Source organism: Coenobita brevimanus, chromosome 33 (assembly GCF_032717465.1).
Source record: "Coenobita brevimanus isolate Jiangsu-jjx chromosome 33, ASM3271746v2, whole genome shotgun sequence".
NCBI classification, from domain to species: Eukaryota; Metazoa; Arthropoda; class Malacostraca; order Decapoda; family Coenobitidae; genus Coenobita; species Coenobita brevimanus.
In genome coordinates this window covers 5,330,594-5,353,965 of record NC_136986.1, presented here as the reverse complement: position 1 = coordinate 5,353,965, position 23,372 = coordinate 5,330,594, and positions in this window count along the sequence as shown.

Below are 23,372 nucleotides of genomic sequence, written 5' to 3'. Positions count from 1 at the left end.
CACAGAACTGTCCTTTCTTCAGTTCTATATAATTTATGTAAAATCTGCAGAACCGCTTCTCTGTCATGATGATTCCAGTGTATACCATTGTCCTTGGGTATTGCTTGGAAAGGCTCTGGCATTAAAATGGATAAAATCCTTCCCCTTCCTAATTCTTTGCAACTTCCTGTTCACGGCTCTGCTAATTAATTTGTACGTACCATAGCAAACTGGTGAACCATATGGTAGGTTTCTTTAGGCTCAAGAAGGGTTATGGTTACTACAAGGACTTGACATGAACCTTCTATGGCTCCTACCACGACTAGAATGTTTTGTACAATTTCATTAACTTCCACATCTTCATTAGTATCATTTCCTCAAAGGAAAAGGATAGTGCAGTCATGCTCACAATCTAATAAGGCATTTTAGCTTTTCATCATCGGAAAAGGAACTTGCCCTTCCACCCTGAGCTCGGTATATACGTGTATTTCCACGTCATCCACTTGTACAGAACGTGGTAGTAGGCTGTGGTCCAACGAATGCAACCTTTACAAACATTCAGTGCTTCTGCAATAGATCGGTTTTCCTCACGGAGGGCACCAAAGAATATGTCGGAAATTATTTATACACTCCTTTGTCTGACGAGTGTTAGTCTAACACGACCTTACGTAAATTCACTTAGGAGGATTAGGTGTAATTGATATTCCAACCCAACAAAGTTATTATTCTTCTATCTCCTAGCTAATTTTCCATTGATTTGGTCAACCGTAAAAAGGTTAGCTAGGGCTAGATAGAGTCGGACAACAGATGACGACGAACCTGATGTTTTCGGTCGGTTCCCTGGGCTGCCAAGCGTGCAACTTGAACCAGAACTAGGAGCAGAGTGACTAACTTTGCGAGTCTCTGATTCCTCATAGAATTGTAGAGGTGCCAAATATTAAATAATTACAATCATAAATACAGTTTGATTACATCATGATATATAGGCTACAAGGCAAATCTACAGTAACAAAAAAATTAATCTTTGTTTAATTAAACTAAAGCCGCTTCGGGCCAAATATTCCCTTTATCTATACAAATATATTAAACCCACATCTGCTTTTCATGTGAGGGTTTTTGATCTTTAGGACACGTCATTTACCATGCAGACGCTGTTTAGGTCAATGGAACTTTGGAAAGTAATTTTTTTTTAAGTGAGGAAGAAGGAACCAAGGGCCGTGAGCCCACAATTGCTCCTTCCAAGAGAAAAACAAAATACAAGGGAGATTTCTCAAATTCAAGATCCGATCATTTCGAGATGCCTGAACAAACTGCGTTTGAAAGACTGAAGATCAGAGAAAGCAGGGAATACAGACAGAGGGAGACAGTTCCAGAGTTTACCTGTTGCATAAATGAAGGACTGGGAGTAATGGTTAACTCTTGCATTAGAGAGTTGTACAGAAAAAGGATGAGAGTTTGCTGCTAGACGGGTGCAACGTGCCCATTGTAGAGGTGGAGGAGTACATGCAAACTGTTCAGAGGAGCAGTGACCATTGAAGAAGTGATAGAAAAGAGATAATGATGCAACAGTGCGGCGAAGAGACAGAGGTTGAAGGGAGTTGGTAAGAGGAGGAGAGTTAATGCGACAAAAAGCCTTTGACTCCACCCTAATAAGAACAGCTGTATGTGGGGAGCCTCCCTACACATGAGAGTTGTACGCCACACAGGGGCAGATAAAATCCCTGCATAAAGTCAACAAATGTGCAGGGGTAATGAAGGAATGCAAGTCAACTTAGCACACATAATATCTTGGAAGAAGATTTTTCTTGAGATGTAATATTATATTTCCAAAGATAAGTCCTGAGTGAATAAAATCCCCCAGCATGTTCAAGGATGATGCAGGATTAAGCTGAATATTATTTTAACATTAGTGGATATACGTGTGGAATATTTTGTCGGATTGATAGGTGTAAAAATTGAGTCTTTGGTGCATTAACGACAACCAGACTATTTTTACCCCAGTCAGAGATACGAGCCAAGTCAAACATTAGGTGTGCCATAGCCTCATCCCTTGTTTGTTGAAGTAACTGCTGAATGGATGTTGTGGGAACTGAATGAAAAGGTGGAGGGTGGAGTCATCAGCGTATAAGTGGATAGGGTAAGATGGCTACAGCTTAGAAGGTCATTGGAGAATAAAAGGAAGAGAGTTGGTGGATAGAACAGAGCCCTGAGGAATACCACTGTTAATATATCTAGGAGAACGATGGCCATCTACAACAGCGGCTATAGAATGACCAGAAAGGAAGCTAGCGATGAAGACACAGATAGAAGGATAGAAACCGCAAGAGGGCAGTTGGGAAATTAAAGATTTATGCCAGACTCGATCGAAAGTCTTTGAGATGTCAAGTGCAATTGGAAAGCTTTCGCCAAAGTCTCAAAAGGAGGATGACCAGGAGTCTGAAAGGTAGGTGTGAGGAAGATCGCCAGTAGAGCATCCCTGATGGAACCCATACTGACAATCAGAAAGAAGGTTGTGATGAGAAAGATGCTTTAAATTTTTTCTATTAAGAATTGACTACAGGAAAATTTTTGAGGTACAGGATAATATAGCAATTGGACGATAGTTAGAGGGTTGGGAATGGTCAAGCTCCTTTCTTTGGGACTGGCTGAATGGAGAGCAAACTTCCAGCAAGAAGGAAATGTACAAGTTGATAGGCAAAAGGCGAAAGAATTTACCTAGGCAGGGTGTAAGCACAGAAGCACAGTTCTTGAGAACAACAGGAGTGGGATCTCCATCAGGCCCATATGCCTTATTAGTATTGAGGTCTCAGATGGCAGAAAATTACATCAGCTGAAGAAATTTCAATGTCAAAGCCATGAGGAAGTCAGATGGGGGAAGTGATGGAGGAGCAGCACTGGAATTGTCTAAGGTGGAATTGGAGGAGATAGTCTGAGTGAAAGAAATCTGTTTATATCAGTAGAAGAAATAGCTACAGGGGGAGCCATCAGAGTAGAAAAGAGGAGGGAAGGATGATGGGGTAAAGTTGTTAGAAAGCGTTTTTGGCTTAAGGTGCCAGAAGGAGCAGGAAGAATTCGAGCTAGAGAGTTGAGAGCATTTAGCACGGATGAAATTATTACTAGCAGAGCGAAGAACAGACTCTTTCACTTGAATCTGGGCAGAAACGTATAAAAGATGTGTGATTCTGGGGTGGGCTGGGCTCCAGTATCCTCTCCTTGTTGCAGACAGCATTAGAACAAGCATGATTAAACCAAGGCTTTCTTGCTTTAGTCAAAGGATATGAGAAAGGAATGTATGCTTCCATGTCTGAGAGAATCAACCTCCGTAATGCGCAAGGCACACCCAGATGGCTTCCAGACATGGAAGCAATAAACACATTCCAGGGAAAATAAAAGAAGTACTGCAAGAGGGCCTCCCAATCCGCAGGCTCCAATGTGTTACAGACGACGTCTTCTTTTACTGGAGGGTCCACAGGCCGTATCATAGCGATAGGACAGGTTTAAGGTGATAAGGTTGTGACTGGAGGAGCCCAATGGAGAGAAAAGATTAAACAGTATAAGCAGAAGGATTAGTTGTAAGGGAGAGGACGAGTATGTTGGTGCTCTCTTCCAAGGTGGTCAGGGGATATGGGTAGGGATTGCTTTTATAAGATGCTCTAGGTCATTAAGGATAGAAAAGGTGTAGGCTTGTTCACCAGGTGGATCAGTGAAAGGAGAGGAGTGCCAAAGGTGGTGTTGAACATTGAAATCTCCAAGAATGGAGACTTTCAGAGAAAGGAGAAATGGATAGAATGTACCGCTTCCTTCATAGAAGTAAGATAGTCAAAGAATTTTTTGATAGTCAGTAGAATTAGGAGATAAGTAAACAGCGCAGATATATTTAGTCAGAGAATGACAGGAAAGCTGAAGCCAGAGTGTAGAGATTTCAGAAGAATCAAGTTCAGGAACACGAGGAGCAAGATAAGCTGTTGCATATATATACACAACAGCTCCTTTTGGCTTTGAAATGAGTATAAAGTAGGAGGATATAGAAAGGGGTCTCTGCTGTCAGTTGCCTAAGACAGCTGAGTTTCTGTTCAAAAAAGAATGTGAGGTTTAGAGAAGAAGAGAGGTGGTGCTCAACAGAGTGAAAGTTAGAAGGAAAGGCTACGAACGTTGCATATATTTACAATTTAGTTGTCCACAATGGTTAAATGCAGTAGCATTTTAATTTATTAATAATAAGAATTTTTAACTCCCTTAACTGTGGGACGTCACTTTCGTGACGCTCAGTTTGCTCAAACACCTCAACAGTTCCACTGTGGAGCAGCTTGGTTACAGGACGAGGCATGGCAGGTTATCTTCACACAAATGATAACAGAATTTTGCTGCAGCTTCTAAAGAATGTCATGAAAGATGGGTTACATACTCTACTGCAGCAAACACTTAACCCCTCCAAAACACTGAGTTGCTGCAGATGGGATTTTGTGGGGAAGTGTTCTTAACCCTTTAACCGTGGGGCGTCACTTTCCTGATGCTCAGGAGCAAGGGATCGTACCGCAGGGAGTAACTTTTTGGCCAGTGATTCTGTGTTATTTTGAATTTGCCTAGGCTTTCAAGTGGTGGCTTATATCATCTATCAGTACTACCAGTGTCCAGCTATACTCAGTTCTGCTAATGTTAGCCTGTACCTCTCATCCACTGTTGATAATTTAACCATTTTTCTCTCCTCTCCTTGACTCCCCTCACTCCTTACCTCCCCTCCATAACCCTCTTCTCCCACCTGACCAGCTGTGCTGTGCTACACAAATCCCTGGACGGATTTTTTCCACTCATTTTATCCATTGAAATGTGCCTTTTTGCCCCTATTCCTTATCCAAATAATATATAAAAGAAAGATAAAATGTAATTGATACTGCCATACATCTGAAATGGGCTAATTATCACCTGGTAACACCTCACATGCACTCGTTCGCTAATTCTCCCTGTTTATTTCCCCTTGAAATATGCCGTATGACCTGTTATCAAAATAAAAAAATATATAAGAAGGGAAGGGAGAAGCCTAAGTGTTATTTACATTCACCTGGAACCACCTAATTTATCATGTATTGTTTAGATTTCCTGCCAATCATTTCATAGCGTATATATTAGCAGCTGTCACCACTCTCACACTGGCAACCCTTCACTGCCCCTAAGCCACAGCATTCAGTTTACTGTCCTCTTTCATGTTGAAACCACGTCGGACGCCTGTCCAATTCCGCCGCTTTTTAGCCCCATGCAAAGGGCCCTGTGACCTCTACCCCTACTAAACCTCGTGTGTAGGGGTAAAGGGCTAAGTGACTCTGCTGTGGAACGTGAACTGGCTAATGTATCAATGATAATGATGGACAGTGACTATGATCTTATTTTTTGGTGACTCTAAAACAGTGCAAGTGGAAATGTAAATAATGTGTAAACAGCAAGTGAAAGCAATGAATGTAAATATAACAGAACAGTGGAAAATAGTTTTATAAGTTACTGCAAGTGACAGTGCATAGCATAGTGTAAATAAAAGAGAAATGTAAATAATGTAAATAAAATAAAGGATGTAAATAGAAATGTAAATAAGTAGTAATATAAGAATACGAGTATATATACTGGGAGAAATGAAAGTGAAAGTTTCGCTCTAGCATGTATGAATTCTGGGAGTAAGGAAAGTGAGCGTGACAGCTTTGCTCTCTACGCTAGTATACAGAACGAGAAAGTGAATGCCTGGAGTGAAAATAAACTACTAGTACTGAAAGAAACTTATAATTAAATATTGTATATATAAATAAGTGTAATAAAGTACTAGGAATATAAAGTGTGAATGTGTTTATATATAATAAATGACAGCTCCGCCTCAGAATACCATCAGGGAACCAGCACGTGGAGGAAAGCTCATATGCGCTCGTAATTTACATTGCTTTCACAGTGTTTTATTTTGGAATATGGATTCCAAACTATTTGAAATTCATAAAATAATTTTTGTAATTATAATATCAGGCAGTGGTAACCATATTATAGAGTATCGGAAAGTGTTAAGTGAAGACTTCGTTACCCAACTTCAGAAGTCTTCACAAGTCCTACAGTTGTCGACGAAGGCTCAAGAAACATCGAAGGAGAAAGCTGAATGTATGTGCCATATGCAAACATAAACTTAATATTCTAGGACTAATAACTGATTTTTGGCAAATATTTTTAAAAAGTCAGTCGGAGCGCGAATATCCTTGCGGGACGTGCGAGGAGTGCAAAAACATCCCCGTGGTGTAGGGGTTAAAGAGAATGTAATCTCTGGGCTATATAACCTCTTGAATAGTTATTAACGCTCTTCATGTTTTCCTCTGCTTTTAGCCAGGGACGACTATTTTAAAAAGTAAAGAGTGTTACCGCTCTGGGGGAAATTATTTCCCACACTAGATATAACTTATATCTTACATTTCACTTATGTATAAAAAAAACACACTTGTGCATATCTGTTTGCTATTTACAATTTCCCACACACCTGTTCAGTCACTGAGCCCTTTCCCCAGCGGTAAAGGCAGAACTTTCGTGGGGGTCGATGATGCAATCGGAATCGGACGAGGAAGATAAGGAAGACATCACTCTACACTCTACCAGTGTCATGTACAGACTGAGCCATGCATCAGTGGGGTACCTTGGGTACCTACCTACCCTAAGGTTGTCATAGAAAATGGTCGTGAGTTCAAATGGTGCCGGGAAGGTGCTTGCAGCATATCCGGTCAGACAGCAGCACTCCACGCCCTGAATCGCGACAGCTAGCTGGCACGCAGGGGTTAATCCCTTTCCTGGGGTTGGGATACTCATTCCTGACATTTAAGGTGAGATTTCATTCTTGAACCTTGAAAACTATTAGTTTTTTTTTTTTTTGGTGGGGGGGAGAGTCAAGGATTAAGGTTGTGCTTCCTCCCCAAGCCTAAATTTTATCGTGTCAAATATCTAATTTAGCCTGTAAGCAAATACATCCAATATTCCATTCTCTTAATCTAAAAACAATGCATATTTCTAACAGGACAATTAGTGTCGGAGGCTGTGCCTCTCCACTTGAAAGTCTAAGTGCAGTTCCAGTGGTTCAGTCTAAATTCTTTTGCATCTCTTTGTGGGCACACAATTGTTCACTTTATATGTAAAAACGTGAAAAACTTTAGTGGGTAATTGAAACTGAGCACACGCCCCCTTTACCAAACCTATAGCAATGTCCATATGGTGTGTGTGCCCTTCCTCAGGTCTTTATCTATAACTAAACAAATATGCTGCACTGAAGCTTGTAAATTTTTGGCATGTATTGAGGGGAGTGAAAGATGGGAATAATAGATTGCTGGTGGAGAAGAGAGTGAAATTGAGGAGATGGAATAAGCACTTTGAGGGTTTGTTGAATGTAGAGAGTGACAGCAGTGCGAGTATAAGTGGTTGGGGAATGGCTGGGAGAAGAAGAGATGAGTGGAGGGAGGAAGAGAGCAGCAGGGCAGATGTAGTGAAAGCAATGAAGAAGATCAAGTTGGGAAAGGCCCCAGGAACTGATGGAGTGTGTGATGAAATGCTGAGGGTATGGGGGTTAGATTGTTGTGGAGTGGATATGGAAGTTGTGTAGATTGGCTTGGGAAGAGGGAAGGGTTCCAGAGGACTGGAAGTCAGGGTATAATTGTTCCTTCATACAAAGGAAAAGGGGAGAGAGAATTATGTGGTAACCATAGGGGTATTTGCCTTCTTAGTGTGACTGGAAAAATATATGGTAGAATACTCATTGATAGAGTTAGGCATATGACAGAGGAGCTAGTTGGAGAAGAGCAAGGGGGATTTAGGAAGGGAAAAGGTGTGTAGATCAGATATTTGTTCTAAGATGTTTAGTGGAGAAGTATCTAGAGAAGGGAAAGAAAGTGTATGCTGCCTTCATGGACTTGGAGAAAGGTTATGACAGAATAGATCGGCAAGGTATGTGGAAGGGCTTAAGAATATATGGAGTGGAGGGGAAATTGTTGAGTGCTGTGAAGAGTATGTACGAAGGAGCTAGTGCTACGGTGCGAGTGGATGGTGAGCTGAGTGAGTTCTTTGATCTCAATGTGGGATTGAAACAGGGTCGTGTGATGTCTCCATGGCTTAATATATACATGGATGGGGTTGTAAAGGAGGTGCAAGGTAGGGCAGTGGATGTGGGGGTGGCTCTAATGAATGAGGGTGAGATGTGGAAGATTCCGGTGTTGCTGTTTTGCTGATGATACAATATTGTTGAGTGAAGATGAATGGGAGTTGCATGTGGTTTGGTGAATGAATTTGGGACAGTGTGTAGGAAGAGGAATCTGAAAGCTAATGTAAAGAGTAAAGTTATGGTGTTTGAGAGGAATGAAGTCACAGAATGTACAGTGAAGATGGATGGTAAGGATATGGAGAATGTGAGTGCATTCAAGTACTTGAGTAGTGTGATGAGTAAGGATGGAAGATTGTGGGATGAAGTGCGTGGAAGGGTACAACAGGGAAGGAAGGTTGTTGGTTCACTGAAAGCAGTGATGAGAAATAGGGAGGTGAGTATGGAAGTTAAGAAGTCACTGCATGCTAATATTGTGATCCCTACCCTGACGTATGGAAGCGAGATGTGGACCTTGCAAGAGGGGAACAAGGCAAGAGTGATTGCAGTGGAAATGAGTTACTTGAGATGAGCATGTGGAGTGACATGGAGGGACAGGTTGACGAAAGAAGAATTGGAAGGAACGTTGTGGGGTGGATGTGGATGTGGTTGAGAATATAAAGAAAATTACACTGAGGTGGTTTGGACTTGTGGAGAGAATGGAGAATGAAAGACTGACTAAGGGGGTGTATGTAGGTGAGGTGGAGGGAGGGAGAGAGAGGGGTAGACCGAGGATGAGGGTGTAACGGATGGAGTTGAGAGGTATATGTGGGTGCGGGAGTGACTTTGGGAGAAGGGTAGTCAAAAGGTGTGTGACAGAGCGACATGGAAGCGTTTTGTCTGCGGCCACCCGTTGCGGGATTAGGGCTTCAGGCTATAGATAGATAGATAAACATTCTAGAGATGCTTGGAATGTTTTTTTTTTTCACACTGGTAGCCAACGGAACTGAGCCTCTGTAACCAATCATCCGGCATGACACAAATCGTTGCCTTCATTCATAGAGTAATACTACATAGTGTAGTAAGAGGATGCCAGATACTTTTAGATGTGTCCAGGGAACCATGAACTCAACTGTACGTACACAATGACATATCTTGCTCTCGTGTTCCTGAACTTTAAACTTCTGAATTCTCTACTCTGGCTTCTGCATTCCTGTCATTCTATGAGTAAATATATCTATGCTGTTTATTTATCCCCTAATTCTACTGACTATGAAAATCTCTCCAATTGTCTTACTTCTAAGATGGAACACAATCTATCGATTTCTCATTTCTCAGAAATCTAAATTCTAGCATATTTCAATATTCACCACAACCTTTGGCTCCCCTCTCCTTTGATAATCCACCTTGTGAACAATCCTACATCTTTTCTATCCTTAATGACATAGAGCAGCTTGTACAGCACCCTATCCATATCCCTGATCATCTTCCACAGAGCTCCTACGTTACAACTACTCCTATAGCGTACACTGTTAATCTTTCCTCTCCACTGGGCTCCATAAGTCGCAACATTATCATCTTAACCTGTGCTATCGCTCCAGTAAGACTTGTGGACCTTCCAAAGAAGAGGTGGCTGTGGCACTTTGGAGATGCAGATTGCGTACCCTCAGGCAATACTTCTTTGATTATCCGTGGAATTATTACTGCTTCCATAGCCGGGAGCAATCTGAGTGTGCCTTGTGCATATGTTACTTCCTTGGGCAGAGAATCATACATTCTTTCCTCATGTCCTCAGACTAATGCTAAAAACGAAAAAAAATAAAAACTTGATTAAATTATGCTCTTTCTAATGCCCTCCACAACAAAGAGAAGGCCTACAAAAGGTACTGTAGTCAACCAACTCCTGAATCTCATCTCTTTTATGTTCCTGCCCAGAACTAAGCTAATTGTTCTTTGCTCAGCTAAAAGTAATATCATTTGTACCAGATGCTCTGAACTCTCAATCTCCAATTCTTCCCACTCCTTTTGGTACCGTGCCAAAAATTCTTCTAACAACTTCACCTCATCATCTTTCATAATTTTTTCCATTCCGATTGCTCTGTAGCTATTTATTTTACTGATAAAACAGAACTTTTCTCTCAGACTTCCTTCTCCAGTTCCAGCTTGGACGATTCCGGTGCTGTTCCTCCATCACTTCCCCCCTCTGACTTCCTCATGGCTAACATTAAAATTTCTTCAGCTGATGTATTTTCTGCCATCACAGGCCTCCATACTAATAAGGCATATGGGCATGATGGAGTCCCTCCTGTTGTTCTCAAGAACTGTGCCTCAGTGCTTACACCCTGCCTAGGCAAACTCTTTCGCTTTTGTCTATCAACTTGTACCTTTCCTTCTTGCTGGAAGTTTGCTCTCATTCAGCCAGTCCCAAAGAAGGGTGACCATTCCCAACCCTCTAACTATCGTCCAGTTGCTTTAACATCTTGTATCTCAAAAGTTTTCGAGTCAATTCTTAATAGAAAAATTTTAAAGCATCCTTCCTATCACAACTTTCTTTCTGATCATCAGTATGGGTTCCGTCAGAGACGCTCCACAGGCGATCTTCTCACCTACCTTTCACACTCATGGTCATCCTCCTTTCGGGACTTTAGCTTGAAAGCTTTGCCATTGCACTTAACATCTCAAAGGCTTTCGATTTTGTCTGGCATAAAGCTTCAAAATCCAAACTGCCCTCTTACGGTTTCTATCCTTCTATCTGTGCCTTCATCTCTAGCTTTCTTTCTGGTCGTTCTATAGCGCTGTTATAGACGGCCATCGTTCTTCTCCTAGATCTATTAACAGTGGTGTTCCTCAGGGCTCTGTCCTATCACCAACTCTCTTCCTTTTATTCATCAATGACCTTCTAAGCTGTACATCTTACCCTATCCACTCATATGCTGATGACTCCACCCTTCACCTTTCCATTCGATTCCCACAACGTCCATCTCAGCAGTTACTTCAACAAACAAGGGATGAGGTTATGGCACACCTAATGTCTGACTTGGTTAGTATCTCTGACTGGGGTAAAAATAATCTGGTTGTTTTTAATGTATCAGAGACTCAGTTTTTGCACTTATCAACCCGACAAAATCTTCCACACGTTTACCCACTAATGTTTAAAAATATTCAGCTTAATCCTGCATCATCGATGAACATGCTTGGGGTTTCATTTAATCGGGACTTATCTTGGAAAGATCATATTACATCTCTTGTAAAATCTGCTTCCAAGAGATTGGGTGTGCTAAGCCGACTCCGTTCCTTCTTTACCCCTGCACAATTGTTAACTTTTTACAGGGGTTTTATCCGCCCCTGCGTGGAGTACAACTCTCATGTGTGGGGAGGCTCCCTGCATTCAGCTGTTCTCAATAGGGTGGAGTCAAAGGTTTTTCGTCTCATTAACTCTCCCCCTCTTACTGACTCCCTTCAACCTCTGTCTCTTCGCCGCACTGTTGCACCTTTATCTCTTTTCTACTGCTACTTCAATGGTCACTGTTCCTCTGAACTGTCTGCTTGCATTCCTGCACCCCTACAACGGGCACGTAGCACCCGTCTAGCAGCAAACTCTCACCCCTTTTCTGTCCAACTCTCTAATGCAAGAGTTAATCTTTACTCCCAGTCCTTCATTTATGGAACAGTTCATCTCTGGAACTGTCTCCCTCTGTCTGTATTTCCTGCTTCCTATGATCTCCAGTCTTTCAAACGCGGTGTGTCCAGACTTCTCGAATTGAATCGATCTTGAATTTGGCTCTTTCTTGAATATTGTTTTTATCTTGGAAGGAACAGTTTTGCAGGCTCGTTGCATCTGGTTCCTTCTTCCTCACAAAAGAAAAAAAAAACTCTCATCTCTTTTCTGCCCAGCTCTGTAATGCGAGTTAACCACTACTTGCAGTCTTTCATTTATGCAACAGGACAACTCTGGAACTGTCTCCCTCTGTCTGTATATCCTATTGCCAATGATCTCCGATCTTTCAAATGCAGTGTGTCCATGCATCTCTAAATGACTAGATCTTGAACTTGGCTATCTGTTAACCTTGTTTTTGTTTTTTCCTTTAAGGAACAACTTACAGGCTCCCGACCTTTGATTCCTTCTTCCGTGCATAAAGGAAAAAAACACATACATACCAGTGCCCAGACAGACACTCGTAATAATTATAGAGTTGATGGGGAAATGCATTGTGATACAGATGGACGCATTTATGCTGTGTCACAGATAGAACCAGGCGGGTCCAACACCTAGATATACAAATGTCCCTCATCTACTTCCCTATCTCCCAGAAGAAAAATTTTGAGATGTAGAAGGACGGTAAGTTTAGTCTCCAGTCCAGAGGGTTCCCATTTCTGATGAGCAGGGATTTGCAGTTACTGGTACTACTACTAATACTACCTTGATCAGTGATCACACACACACACACACACACACACACACACACACACACTTCTGTGGCGTGTGCTCTTCCGATACCCAACACACCTATCCTTCAAATGTACTCATATGATAGTGTACTGAAACTAAATATGAATGTAGGTGTATCAGTGAATGTAACTGTACATCTTAATGACCTGGCAGAGACAGGTTGGTGAAGGAGATAGTATAATTATCATCAAAAGCCGTGTCGTTGATTAAGTGTCTGCTTCATCACCCACAGTCAACCAGTCACGTACTCTCGCTGGTTGAGGAAGCTCTATAGCACCTTTTCGTCGGCGATATATTTATTTTTTTTACACCTTCCTGTCCTCTTTTGTGTTGCATAAATCCTACCAATTTCGCCTTACTCTGCACAAATAACGTAGACAATAAAGTAACCATCCATATCCAAAAAGATGTCCATAAGGAAGTGGTGATATGGAGCTTCCTTCACGGACGAAAAACCGAGCCTTTGTCATCTGACCTTCAGGTACTCACTGCCGTAAAGCTCTATTGATAATTTTGTTTCATTTTAACTGTCCTCATTATTCCCTTTACTTATTCTTCTTAGCGAGTTAACAATGGTTAGGATCTGCCTCCCCCATAAAAAATGCGGATTGGAAGAGGATGAAAAACATGTAGACAGCGAATTTTAAATACATTTGAAATTGACGTAAATGCACTCTTTCAAAATTTTCGTTCTTTTTGCTGCCCATATGTAACTCAAGCATTATATATAGTAATTGTAACTAACAATTGGATAAAACTAAATCGTGTAAGTATCCAAACATACTATAGTGACTGCATGCAACCTTAATCCAACTAATACTAGGTTACGAGTTGCTGAACGGCAGGAGGAGGAACGAGACTTTTGGAGACTGTAGTGTATTTAAGTTATTGCCAGAATAATATTAGTGTTCGTTCCGTTCATTAGTTTCACCCTCTGTCAATTTGTCTTTTATAGGGGGGGGGGGGAGATCCCGAACACTTCTTATTATAACCGATAGAATATATTGTAGAAATTATCCTGGTCTGTCATGCACTTTACAACGCTGACATATTTTATGAATACGCCAACCCCTGATATCTCATTACAGTTTTGTTCTGTGACAGACCAGCCCATTGGCCAGTCTAACAGAGTGTCACTGAGAATCTGGTCAGAAATTAGTCTTCCTAGATCCTCCTGGATGGTTACAGGTACCTTCCTAGGATCCCCCAAGATGATTAACACGGAATATTGTTATATTCACAAAGATATGTTTACGCCAAGAGGCCAGAGTGTCTGACAATAAACAGCTTGGCTGTTTTCGTCTCAGAGATCCGGAGGAACGCAATGCCAAATTCTCCACCATCTGAGCACTTTAGTAATCAATGAAATTACCTGGAAAGCATGTTATGATACTGAATAAGATAGGTATATACTTTTATTCAATTAGACAATATATTACACAGAAAATCAGGAACCAGTTAAGCAGTTACTAGGACAGGGTACTAATGAGTCACTTGAGATGTATTTTCATCTACTGGTATACGAGTTCACATTCTGAAGATGATGAGCAAAAATATGTTGAAAGTGAACTCATTCACGTTGACTTCAAAAATGGAGAGGTTCGATATAACGTTAATCACTCCTTCACTATGAAATTCTCCACAGTTCAATGAATTAGGTTGTGTGTTGCCAGAATAATTAATACATCGCAGTGAGTGGTTTAAGAGATATGCAGTGGTATCCTGCTGCCAAATAAGGAATGTAACCCGGCACTAATGCACACTATACAAAACTGCTAAATAATTACATTGTGATATACTGCAGATTTTTTTTAACCTAATGACAAGAATTCCTCTTGCCGGGAAGGAGTCAGAAAGATCCTCAATGAAACTCCTTCCGTAAAATATGAAATAAAAAAAATAGTAATAATCGTCAAATGAGAGGTAGACTGATATGAAGAAGGTAAAGGGATTTACAACTCAGGATCGTAAACGTAGACAGAATATATTGTTATTTATGCAGACTTTTGCCTTATTAAATAAAAAAATAAAAAAAACACACACACACACAGAGTGGTATTCCTAAAGAGTTTTTAGTGTCTTGCGTTCCAAGTTTCGCCGCCAGTTTAGTCCTGTCACGCTTTTCTATAACCTCTACTCAAGACTGACTGGCAACTGATCGAGGCACGAGACTCCAAGAGATGTCCCGCGATTTTCTTATTATTTTTTGAGCCCCACAATGATTATTTGGCGATTCCAAGAGTACTGGCTTCTCAAGCATGAAAAGGAAGAGGATATGCGTCCCATGAGAAAATGTTTAATTTTGCACAAAAAACTGTGGGCAAGGAAATTAAATGACGTTGCTGGGATAGTGTGTCGTCTCCTGTCTCTGTTCTCGTCCTCCAGGATGTGGTTCCGAGCTGACGTATTCTCTGACAAGCTTTGGCATCCACGTTTCTCTCCTGCTGCCAGCGCTGAATCCATCTGTAAATCGAGGAGACACTTGCACCAGTCTCCAGGGCAATGTCTCTCACCGATACGCCTTCCAGCCACATCCTCACTATATGCAAACGATCTGCCATCACAGATGGGTAGAGGATTAGGCGCTTACGAATTTACTTTCCAATGTCAGACAAAACACTTACGCAGTGTTATTTATGTGCTAAGGTATGATGCAAAAATTAAATCAGAATAAACCATCATTGATTTTTTGTACGATCTTGTGATGTTGGAGTAATAGCAATGCATATTTGCAGTTTCTCTCTCTCTCTATCTTTCTCTCACTCACACACACACACACACACACACACACACACACACACACACACACACACACACACACACACACACACACACACACACACACACAGCACAGCACAAACTTCCATCAACTCCCTTTCAATCCTACGGTTGGAAGATGCTAGACTACAGTAGAAAAACATTAGTCTACAGTCCACCAAGTTTACATTCACATGAGCCAAGGGTTGCAATGAATACAATACATAGACTATGGTATAAGCATATATTCAATTGTTTATGCTTATGCAGATTATCTCATTTTAGTACTCAAGTTCACAACATCTGAGTGTGCCTTAACCCAGACTAAGTTACCCCATCACTGGACTAGTTCCTGCAACTTACCTACCTTATAGTAAATTGAAGATTATAGACTGTGCATAATACGTGGAATTAAGAGTTACTGCTGCATTAATGTAGAGCTAACAATACCACTATTACCTCTTCTTTGCTAAAGAATAAGGAAATGCGAGTACACAGCCTCCCGATGCCTGTATTTTTTCCTGCAGAAACAGATTTTGTAATGACAAAATAACAAGTCTTCATCCTTTATCCTAAGTCTGACTTCTGATCCTCGAAGATAACACTGGTTTACAAAAAATTTGAGGCAAGCATGAAATTAGGATTTGCTAACCTAATTTTGGGGTGCTGATTTCAGATTCGAAATCCGTTTTCACTCATCACCTCAAGTTTTTGAGATATACATGTATGTATTTGTATACATATAGGCCTAGACCCAAAATAATCGTCAAAAATCCATTTACCCTCCTATTTTCTTGGAACTTGGTTTAAAACGCGCGCCACAACAAGCTCAAACATGTCAAGCATTACACGCAGAAGGACTGGGGGTCTAGGAGCACTTTCGCGCCTGGGAAACACAGTGCCCAAAAAAATCCTCTGGTGGACATGAACAAGATGCTTCTTCCCCCTCTTCATATCAAGCTTGGCCTTATGAAGAATTTCAAGAAGGCCATGGACAAGGATGACACTGCATTCCAGCATCTGTGCACTCTGTTCCCAGCTCTCAGTTCTGCTAGGCTCAAGGAGGGCATCTTCATCGGACCTCAGATCCGGGAGGTGCTGAAGGATGAGGTATTCGAGGGGAAGCTCACCTTGAAGGAAGTGAGAGCATGGGAAGCATTTAAGGTAGTCTGCCATGGTTTCCTTGGTAATACACAGGCACTAGATTACCAGGAGCGTGTCGAAAAGTTGTTGCAGGCTTATCAGGATATGGGGTGCCGAATGTCTCTCAAGATTCACTTTCTCCATTCCCACCTCAACTTCTTCCCCCAGAACCTCGGAGCAGTAAGTGACGAACATGGGGAAAGGTTACACCAAGATATTACTAAGATGGAGGGCAACTACCAAGGCAAGTGAAACCCCAGCATGATGGGGGACTTCTGCTGGATGCTCCTGCGCGACATCCCGGAGGCAAAGTACACCAGATCGTTAAAAAAAACTCACTTCTGACTGTCTGTAGTACTACGGTGTGTTTATATGCTTATATCCAAGTAATGGTAATATTTAGTTCTGTCAGTGTTCTGTGTCTGTTTTGTTTCGTTCTGTAATATGCCATTTTAATATATGAAATAAACTCATTATATTATAAATATATGCATTATAATACAAAAAAAAGGTGTATGTGGCAGCAAAAAAACTAGAGGTGATAGAGCAAAACTGTTTAGAAATTTGAATTAAGCATATTAAAATTAGTCAAAAACACATATTCACATGCTTGCCAGTGTAATAGGAGAAATACTGTACATTCCACTCTCTCAGAGAATATCATACTCCACTAAGGAATAAAGTATGCTCTTTTTTTTTTTTCTATTTGTACCGCTGTTCTTCACAAGGACGGCTTTTTTTTTTTTTCCATTTGTACCGAGGTTCTTCACAAGGACGCCTTTGCGTGGTGTCACCTACATGACTCGGCGACTCCACTTCTTGACAAACGTTCAACAGCTTTCTCCCTATCACTCGAAACGAGGATGGTGGACTATAGATGAAACGCAGTTTCAGCCTGCAATTCACCGGGTTCCCAACCAGATGAACCTGGGGCAACAAACGCGCAAGTTACACACTGTCAATTTCAAGGCGTGTGTAAAAGTGGCTCTGTTGTGTTGTTCTTACTGATAACCTTATACTGCTCTGGAAGGAATACTCCTTTCTTTGAGGGTTTCTGTGTAACGTTCAGATCACTGACGTTTGAAGAAATTAGCTTATTGACTATGAGCCGATAGGTGAAGAAAGGGTATTCAGGCAAGAAAAGGTTGCCAGATATCTCTTTAAAAATATATTACTGATTATTTGACTGATTAACTGAAATAAAATCTTGCGATGCAACTGCCAGAGTCAAATTCCAAAATACTGTGAACATGAACTTCAAAGTGAAAAAAAATTAATGGGCTACAAAAATTTATATAAAACGATGAGCATTACAACTGATCGGTGTATGTAATGGCGTACTTACACTGCTTGCTGTAGTTAAATGGTGTCAGTCTTGGAGGACGACCCATGCCAATAATCGAACATCGATATTTCTGAGCCATCAGGGGAGGCGTGTGTCTTGGTTGAAGAGGGATTTATGTGGATGTTGATACCTGTGAGGTGGAGTCAAGATTCCGCAACTTTGAGACGTGAGTGAATGTAAATGAGGCCCATTCAACTGAGCAGACTTTGGTTAGGTTATTCCTTATATATATATATATATATATATATATATATATATATATATATATATATATATATATATATATATATATAGTATATTATGTGTCCAACTCTAGTCATAGGCTTCACAGCCTGCTTTCAAGGCCCAGTAGTCCTACATACCATACACCTCTGCATGTCACCACTTCAGCGCTAACACCCACCGTCCAAATTGAATACATGCTAGGGCTGTCTCATACAGGACTGGTGTATTGGTATTAGCGGGGGTATTTTTACGACATGTCGGGGTATCTTATGGTAGATCAGGAAAGTCTTAATATTATGAAAGTCAAATCCTCAAACTGTTCGCTGCCCCTGCTGGGATTTGAACCTGGGTCCAGTAGGACTGCAGGCCACCTCTACCGATTAAGCCACCGCCTCCCCTGAGGATATATATATATATATATATATATATATATATATATATATATATATATATATATAGGCAGAATGTTTTCTTTTATACAAAAATCATTAAAGACCAAGGCGTGCCATTGTTCACTATTTTTCTGTTGATCTTTTCGAGTTTTCTTACACATTGTTTTACACTATGATTCAGGTTGTAGATAATATGTCCAAGATCCATGTCGTAACTATATATTATTAATTATTTATTTTCATTTTCCGTAGGACGTTTCGTGTATCCTTACGCATCATCAGCGACTGTAATATGGATACAATACACTATAAAACATGACATATACAACATAAACCTATACAATATATATACTGAAATGTACAACAACGACTAATAAAAGTGTAGAGTTACAAGAGTATGGATAAAAGAGACAAACCCTTTAGGTGAAGTCAAGTATGAGCTACAGTTAAAAGTGTATGGATAAAAGAGACGAACCTTATGGGTGTAGTCAGCTATGAGCTACGTGGTTGACTGCGAAGGTTGTATGGGTGAGTGGGTGCTTGTGGCTGTGTAGTGTTGCCAGTTGTGTTATTGTGTGTGTAATGTTCATTTGTAATTGTCGCTGCTTGTGGTCGGGCCTTTGTGTATTTAAACAGTTTGAGGGTACGATCTAGTCCGGTAGTTTGGTTGTTTATGGCCGGCGTTTTTTCACGTATGAGAAGTGCTTCTGCCAGTTGTAGTCTAATGTGGTCATGACATTTTTTTATTATATTAGTATTTTCTATTAGAACTTGTCTGTTTATTGATGTGTGATGTTGAGTCAAATGATCTTTTATAGAACCGGATTGTAGGTGCATGGTTAAACGTCTGCTTAGTGTGGTTGTGGTCATACCAATATATTTCATGTGACGAAGAGAAGAAAGTGTTAAACCTGGGCCTTAATTGCCACCTACAGCCGAGGTTTGACAAAATTAACAAAATGATGGAATTAGAATTACTTAATACATCACTGCAAAAATTGGAACAACAAGGCAAAATTACCATTAACCCTGACCTGCAAGACCAATTGAGGGCCGAGGGCACACGACGACGCAGCTACAAACGGAGCTCTCTCCTTACACCAGAACTTCAGCAAGCAGCCAAGGATCTTCGAACTAATACAGACATAGTCATTAGGCGAGCTGATAAGTCTAACATTTATGTTCTCCTCAACAAAGAAGACTACCAACACAAACTGGATGCTATTCTCAGTGACAATACCAAATTCCAGCAGATTTCCCGTGATCCAACAGAAACTCTCAAGAAGAAAATCAATCGAGTTATTACTGCAAACAACGCATGCCGAGACTCACCACACCTCACCCCCATAGTTGGACAGTATGCTCCAGGGTACATCTACGGTAATGTAAAAACCCATAAAACCAACAACCCACTCCGTCCCATCATCTCCCAGGTAACCACACCAACGTATACAACAGCGAGACAAGTAAATCAAATCATTACACCATACATTCCAGCGAAGTTTTCCCTGAAGTCCACAGACCAGTTCATAGACATTATCCGCTCTACTCGACCCAGCGGACTCTTGGCTTCGTTAGATGTTGAAAGCCTCTTCACTAACGTACCAGTAGACCAAACTATACAGATAATTTTAGAAAATGTGTATCACCACCCAACCCTGTGCCCACCTAAGATCTCAACCCAGAACTTGGAAACATTACTGAGAGCATGCACCACCGAAGCTCCCTTTCGCAGCCCAGACGGTAAGCTGTATCAGCAGGTTAACGGAGTCAGCATGGGTTCACCCCTGGGCCCAACATTTGCTGCCTTTTACATGTGTCACCTAGAAAACAAAGTGTTAGAAGATACCAACCTGCGTCCAACCACGTATTGTCGCTATGTTGATGATATCTATGTGGTCGTTAGAGACGAAAACCACCTTAAACAACTAAGAACTGCCATGGAACATAACTCAATATTAAAATTTACTTATGAGATAAGTGCAAACAACAAAATCCCTTTTCTTGATGTATTAATAGAAGAGGAGAATGGTAACTATAAAATCTCCGTATATCGTACAGCTACGGACGTGGGTAGATGCCTTAATGCTGTGAGTGAGTGTCCGCAGCGGTACCAATTGTCAGTTATCAGGTCATACTTACGTCGTGCTCATAGGAACTGCTGATCGTGGGAACTCTTCCACTCAGAAGTAACTAAATTAAAGCAGATCTTAATTAACAATGGTCATTCCAATCAAATAGTTGACAGAGAAATATGTCAATTTATTTCAAAGCAAGTCTCAACCACAAATGTCCAACCGCTTCCCCATACTGTTACCCACAATGTGTATTATGGTAATCAGATGTCCCCTGCTTATAAAAACGGATGAACGTGTACTTAGAGAGATTGTGAGACGTAACACATCATGTGTTATCCCCTCAGACAAGCTCAGTTTAATTATTTACTATAAAAACAGGAAAGTTAGCAACATGATTATGAAAAACAACACAGCTCAACAAACCAACAAACTTCAACATACCAATGTAGTTTATGAATTCACACGCCGGCCATAAACAACCAAACTACCGGACTAGATCGTACCCTCAAACTGTTTAAATACACAAAGGCCCGACCACAAGCAGCGACAATTACAAATGAACATTACACACACAATAACACAACTGGCAACACTACACAGCCACAAACACCCACTCACCCATACAACCTTCGCAGTCAACCACGTAGCTCATAGCTGACTACACCCATAAGGTTAGTCTCTTTTATCCATACACTTTTAACTGTAGCTCATACTTGACTTCACCTAAAGGGTTTGTCTCTTTTATCCATACTCTTGTAACTCTACACTTTTATTAGTCGTTGTTGTACATTTCAGTATATATATTGTATAGGTTTATGTTGTATATGTCATGTTTTATAGTGTATTGTATCTATATTACAGTCGCTGATGATGTGTAAGGATACACGAAACGTCCTACGAAAAATGAAAATAAATAATTAATAAAATATAGTTACGACATGGATCTTGGACATATTATCTACAACCTGAATCATAGTGTAAAACAATGTGTAAGAAAACTCGAAAAGATCAACAGAAAAATAGTGAACACTGGTTACGCCTTGGTCTTTAATGATTTTTGTATATATATATATATATATATATATATATATATATATATATATATATATATATATATATATATATATATATATATATATATACGAAAAGTTTTTATGTAAATATTAAAGCATGTGTAAGAGTGGGAAATACTGTGAGTGATTTGGTTTCCCGTGAGACTGGGGCTGCCGCAGGGATGTGTGATGTCCCCTTGGTTGTTTAATATTTATATGGATGGTTTGTAAGGGAGGTGAAGGCAAGAGTTTTAGGTGGAGGTCTGATTCTGGTGAATGTTGATGGTGGAGAGTGGAATATGAAGCAACTTCTGTTTGCAGATTATACTGCATTGGTGGCTGATTCAGAGAAGAGATTGAGACAGTTGGCAGAGGAGTTTGAAAGGGTTTGTGAAAGGAGGAAATTGAAAGTAAATGAGAATAAGAGTAAAGTGATGAATTGTACGAGGTCGGTAGATGGTAGGGGGGTGAATATAGTGTTGAATGGTGAGTTGCTTGAGGAGGTAGAGTGTTTTAAGTATTTAGGGTTACATGTTGCTGTGGATGGAAGAATAGATGCAAAAGTGAAGTTTAGAATGAATGAAGTAGGAAAAGTGCTGGGATGAATGAAAAAAGTGTTCATATATCGTTCGCTTAGAACAGATGTAAAGAGAAGCCTGTATGAGGGTGTTGTGGTACCGACTGCATTATATGGGGCTGAAACATGGAATATGGGTGTAGCAAAGAGGAAAAGTTTGAATGTAATGGAGATGAGGTGTCTGAGGAGCTTGTGTGGAATGATGCGTATATATTGAGAGAGAAATGGTGAAGTGCGAAGGAGAACTGGAGTTGTTCAGGAGATGGCTGATCGAGTTGAGCAGAGGGTGTTGCGATGGTTTGGGCATATGGAGAGAATGGATAATGAGTGATTGGTGAAAAAGATAACTAGATCTGATGTGAGAGGTGTAAGGCTGAGAGGGAGACCCCAAAAAGGATGGATAGTCAGTGTGAAGAGAGCTCTGGATGTGAGAGGGTTGTCTGTTGAGCAAGGAAGAGTGGCTTTGCGCGACAGAAATAAACAGAGAGAAATTGTGATTGAATAAATGATGACGGAGCCCTGGGGGATATTCTCCCGCATTTGGTCTGATCAGCTAATCAGGTCAGGTGCGGGTAAGGGGATGGGTCTATTATGGAGTGGCAGGGGTAAACCAGTTCTGCTGTTGGGCCCTACTACGGATGTCACTGATTGCACTGCGCAGTTGACCCTCGTGCGGTGTGGTGTGGTGAGGATCTGTCCCTTCTCCCCTCTGGGGCTAAGATATGAATGAATGTATTTGAATGGATGAGTAAATGGAAAGTGTGTCGTCCTGTTTTGGCTACCTCCCTTTCCTTGGGGGAAGCAGCCTAGGTATATATATATATATATATATATATATATATATATATATATATATATATATGTAGCCAGACACCCTAATCCTGTAAGAGATGGCTACAAACAAATTGCCTCATGTCGCCCTGTCCCATGTCCTCTGCATCGTAAGGAGGGAAAAGTGGTATAGATGATGATGATGATGATGATGATGATGAAAAACTTTGTGCATTCAAGATGCGGGCAGACCTGCCATGAATTACTGCATTTATCTCCTGCCCGATGACTCCCTTTCAGTGTATTTGTGTTCTATCCAGATAGTTTAGTTTCAACTAAAATGGATTTCAGTGTGTAATGGAGTTTTTTACTGGTATATCCAGTCAAGGTAGTTTGGGAAACCACTCCCAATACTGACCGTAATCGACTGGTGCTGTTAGGATTGAGTGAGTGATTGATGAAGCTGTTGAAACAAATGACTGCCCAACTCCCTTGTGTGGCACCGGACAGCAGTGACACAGACGAT